Genomic DNA, 5670 nt, shown 5'->3' with positions numbered 1-5670 from the left:
TTAATGATCCTTCTAAGTCTTCGGTTAGAGACTTTGTCTCCAGTATAACTGTTGGAGAAACCAAAGATATCACGCAAGCCACCATAGGAAGCAACCATTTCCCTGCCTTGCACTACTTTGCCCTCTTCATAGGTAGGTGCATTAACGGCAAGGGTGCACATTTTCACCTAAGCACTTCCGACCTTAGTATCCTTAAGAGCGTAGTAACAGGTGATAGGACCTTCAATATGGGATCTATAATAGCAAGGAGGCTGAATAAAAATGCCAGTGAGGGGGATTTCTTTGGTGGAGATTATGCTACACGCTTAGCAATTTTTTTTTGGAGTATCCATCCGTCCAGAAGACCCTCCTCTCCGTACAGCCTACCTTGATCGTGTCGCTCTAACACGCTACCAGTTCCTTGAGAGAGATCATGGATCCCTCTATATCGCTTGATATTTAACCGGCAGCGTGTTTTCCATATTACCCTTCCTGCTCCTGCTTTATTTGACTTTCAGGTAAAACGAAGATACTACATAACCATAGGAGAGGAAGAGGAGTATGAGAGGGAGGCGACTGCTGCTCGACTTCGTGAGGCGGCTATTCAGGCAGTGGCTGCAGCGATTCCGTATAACACCCATTATGATTTTGGGTTTTGCTAGGATCATCCTTGGGAGTAGACCAAGCTAGGCCAAAAGCCTAAGCTTGGGGGAGTACGTGTTCTCACCGACTTTACATTCATGCTTATGCTTTCACTTTGTTAGCCGGTGTTTACACTTCGCCACTGTATTATCCATGCTAGTTTTATTTTTGTTTTCTTGTTTTCTTGTTTTCTTGTTTTGTGTCCTTTTGAGAAAACCCAAAAAGATTTTTCTTTCTTCTTTTTCTTGTTGGGAGCTTTCCCATGTAAATAGATTTCTTTTTCTTTGGGTCAAGGTAGAAGATATTGGTTACAATGTTTAGTGGTTCTTGCATGCTTACCTATTTAGCTTTCAAAGAGCCATATTACTTTGTCTTCTCCTTTGTGTTTTCCTGCAGATTCAGCTTAGTCCAATGCGCTTATTATCGTTTTCATCGTTCGATCGTGCAAATGAAGGCAACAATGATGATATATGATGAAGTGACTAAGACTGAAAAGCTGGTATGAACTCTATCTATTTTGTTTTTGTACATATGACTAGCTTGTCGACCCAGATTTAGCTTTGTTGTGATAGAACCATGTTTGCAATGACAACTTAGAGATCATAGTTTCTGATGCCATGCTTATTTAGCTGAGAGCTTATAATGGTTTGTCTTGAATGCCAACATAGATCTTGATGTAGTATGATAGGATGGTATTCTCCTTTGAATGTTTCAAGTGGCTTGACTTGGCGCATGTTCATGCATGTAGTTGAAACAAAATCAACATAGCCTCTATGATGTTCGTGTTCATGGTGATTTATATCTTGTTCATGCTTGCATTCAATGTTAGTCAAACTCATTGCATCTTGATGACTGTTGTCGCTCTCCAGTTGGTCGCTTCCCAGTCTTTTGCTAGCCTTCACTTGTACTAAGCGGAATACTGCTTGTGCATCCGATTCCATAAACCCAAAAGTTTTTCCATGAGACTCCACCATACCTACCTATATGCGGTATCTACCTGCCGTTCCAAGTAAATTTGCAAGTGCCATTCTCTGAACGTTCAAGAAATAATCTGTTTTGCTTGCCCGAACCGCTCATGTGGTGACAGGGAGCTATTGGTATCTTCCGTGCTAGGAGTGTCATCCTCGACATGTGTTTATTCACTGTCATTCACGAGAAAGTGGCCAGTAATTGGAATGCCCAGTTCCACGCTTAAATCGAAAACATAACTGGAAAACAAGACTCCCCCCGGATTGATGTTAGTATGGACGGTACCTGAGGATTCGGCTAGCCGTGGATTGTGATTGATTGGTGGTGGGGGAGTTAAAACTTTAATTTTCTGTTTGGGAACCGCCTATAGCATGAGTAGCATGGAAGATATTGAGAACTCTTGGTCATTGCGTTGACAATGAAAGCATGCCACCCAAAATTACTATCTCTGTTTTCAAAGCTTGAGGTCTGGCACCTCTGCAAACAATGCTTCCCTCTGCGAAAGGCCTGTCTATTTATTTTCCTGTTGAGTCATCCTCCACTTTTATAAGCACCAATTAGAGAGCACCTCTGTCATTTTTATGCTTTGCTTTTGATTGATATTGAGTATGACTACGACTGGATCTTCGTTGCTATGAATTACATTTTTTTAGTCAGCCCTTGATCTTTGAAAGTGCTCTGCATTTATATTTTGCGGTCTCAGAAGGAGCTAGCGAGATACCACCTATTCATATTGCTTCATGCTTGTTTTGATTGAAGTGTTGGCATTTGAAACTCATTATTATTTGGTCGTTAGCTGATTATGCCATTGATATTGGTTTACCATGAGACCTTTGTGTTATTTGCTTATGTGGTTAACTTGTGATCTTGCTGAAATTCTGGTTATGAGTTAGACCTAGTTGCAACAACAAGATCAAACAGAGTTTGTCAAAGTTTTTCTTTCTCTCTCAGTTTGTCAACTGAGTTGCTTGAGGACAAGCAAGGTTTTAAGCTTGGGGGAATTGATACGTCTCCATCGTATCTACTTTTCCAAACTCTTTTGCCCTTGTTTTGGACTATAATTTTCATGATTTGAATGGAACTAACCTGGACTGACGCTGTTTTCAGCAGAATTGCCTTGGTGTTATTTTTGTGCAGAAATCAAAGTTCTCCAAACATCCTGAAAATTTACGGGGAGCAGTTTTGGAATATATAAGAAATATCTGCGCCAAGTTCCACCTGAGGGGGTGGGCCAGTGGGCCACAAGCCCTGGCTCCGCCACCACCCCCCTGGTGGCGGTGGGCAGGCTTGTGGGGCCCACACGACTCTGCCGCCCCCAACCTCAGGTCCATAAGTCCCCTTTCGTCCTAGAAAAAAATAAAAAGAGAAGTTTTCGCCGCGTTTGCAATACAGAGGCGCCGCCACCACCTGTTCTTCATCTGGAGGGCAGATCTAGAGTCCGTCTTGCGGTCCGGAGAGGGGAAATCGTCGCCATCGTCATCATCAACCTTCTTCCCTCTCCAATTCCATGAAGCTCTTCGTCGTTCATGAGTAATCTATTCGTATGCTCGCTGGGCGGTGATGAGTAGGATGAGATCTATCATGTAATCGAGTTAGTTTTGATGGGGATTGAACCCTAGTATCCACTATGTTCTGAGATTGATGTTTCTCCTACTTTGCCATGCTTAATGCTTGTCACTAGGGCCTGAGTGCCATGATTTCAGATCTGAAATTATTATGTTGTCACCAATATATGTGTGTTTTAGATCCGATCTGGCAAGTTGTAGTTACCTACTATGTGTTATGATCCGGCAACCCCGGAGTGACAATAACCGGAACCACTCCCGGTGATGACCATAGTTTGAGCAGTTCATGTGTTCACCAAGTGCTAATGCGTTGGTCCAGTTCTTTATTAAAAGGAGAACCTTAATATCCCGTAGTTTCCTTTTGGACCCCGCTGCCACGGGAGAGATGGACAATAGATGTCGTGTAAGTTCTTTGCCCTAAGCACGTATGACGACACACGGAATGCATGCCTACATCACATTGACGAACGGGAGCTAGCCACATATATCTCTGCGTTATAGCTGTCGCATGATGAATATCATCCAAACAAATCACCGACCCATTGCCTATGAGTGAATTCCTTGGGGTGATCTTGATTTGAAATCATAATTGAAATATCATTTGAATTATAATTTATCCAATTCTTTTAATTGATTTGACCTGATGCTGTTTCATAACTTTGTTTTTCGTGCATGAAAATAGCACCATTGGATTCCTTTGATTTTTCTGATCCATTTACATATATTATTTGTCAAATTTGGAGTTATATTCAATTTTCTATGAATTTCCAAATTTTGAACTTATTCTGGAATTATTTTTAAATAGAAAAGTCTTTATTGCATCAGCATGACATGAGCAGGTCCAACTGGTCGTTGAAAGTCAAACCTGACCAGTGGAACCCACTGGTCAGTGACTCTGGCCAGGTTTTAGTTTAACTTTAACTTAATTAGCTAATTAACAGAGTAGGACCCACCTGTTAGTGTCTGTTTTAGTTTTTATTTCATTAATTATTTTTATCATACTAGTCCTAATTTGCCATGGGGATGGCCCCGCATGCCAGTGACTCAGGGGAGTCAGATCCACTAGCGGCGAGGTCGATCTCGCCGGCGGTGAGCCTCCGGCGACCACCAGAACGGCGGAGGGGCTCGGAAATGCATCTTCGACGACCAAATGCACGACGGAGGGCACCAAACGAACCAGCACACAGCCGCAGTTCCATTTCTGCAAAGAACCGAGGCTAAGATGGCTGGAGATGACGCCGGCGACGAGCTTGGCGGTGGCCGAAGCTCGGGCATCATCGGGGTCATCAAAACAGAGGGCATCACGCACGGGGTTGGGCTCCAACAGCATCTACACGATGCACTCAAGCCATTGGTGGCCTCAGATGGACCAGCCGATCACCGGAGGGCTACCGGCGACGAGGTCCCGCGGCGGATCTCGTCGGGCTCAAGTGGAATAAGGGCCTAGAGGAAGGAATCGAGGGGGGAAACTTGGGGGAAAGAACCCTGAGCTCACGGGGAGTGCAGAGGCGTCAAGAGTGGGCTCGGGGATGGCCTGAGGAGGGAGAAGGACGGCGGCGAACTCCGGTGACCCGAGGAGGAAGATGACGGCGTCATGGCGTCTCAGGGGTTGTTGGCGTCGAGCGACTAGCTGGGGAGCTTCAGGGAGCGAAGGCGAAGCGGTTGCGCGGTTCAGGAGAGAGGGAGAAGGACTGGAGTGACGGCGAGCTCAAACTCGAGCTTGCGGTCATTGCGGCCGAGAGGGGGAGAAGAGAGCAGGGAGAATGGGGAAGGGATGAGCAGGGAGCTTATCCCCGTTCGTGCCAGCGTGACGCGGCTGCCAGGCAGACGCACGGGTATGTGGCCGCGCCGGAACCAGCGGCGGCCACTTCCTGCTGCTCGCTCGCAAGGAAGACGGCGGGGAGCAGCTGGGCCTGGGCCAGGTGAGCGACAGGTAGAGCTTTTGCATTTTCTTTTCTTTTCTGTTTCTGTTTTATTCTTTCTGATATTGTTTCATTTTTTTTCGCTCCAAACTATTCCTAAAAATACTTTTAAAAATACCAAAGCGTTAGTGGGAATATTTCCAACCACTCATAAAGTTTTCAACATTTTTGGAAACTTTGAATTATTTGAAATCAAATATAAAATTGATTTCAGTAGCTTTTAGCTTAAATTTAAAATGCCAAAAGTATTTTGAAAATAGGTTTCATCTCTAATATCTTGTTTTCTACATTTATCAGAAAAGATGAACTTTTCGAATGGCCATTTTGGATTCATTGATTTTGACAATGGTTGGATTTCTTTTGAATAAAGAGTGGCTAGGGTTTTGCTTTGGATTTCATCACTTCTTTTGAATTTATTTCCAATTCTTGAATGCAATGGAAGAAAATACGAGCACAAGTTGCTAAACCCTAGTAGGGATCAGGGATGTGACAACCTAAAACAACACTATTAGTCTCTTCTTCTTCTTTTCCTCCTCTTCTTCCTCTCCTCCTCTTCCTCTAATAATTCTAAAATAGAATTAACCTAAATAATT

Source organism: Hordeum vulgare, chromosome 7H, assembly GCF_904849725.1.
Source record: "Hordeum vulgare subsp. vulgare chromosome 7H, MorexV3_pseudomolecules_assembly, whole genome shotgun sequence".
NCBI lineage: Eukaryota > Viridiplantae > Streptophyta > Magnoliopsida > Poales > Poaceae > Hordeum > Hordeum vulgare.
This window is presented reverse-complemented; position numbering follows the sequence as displayed.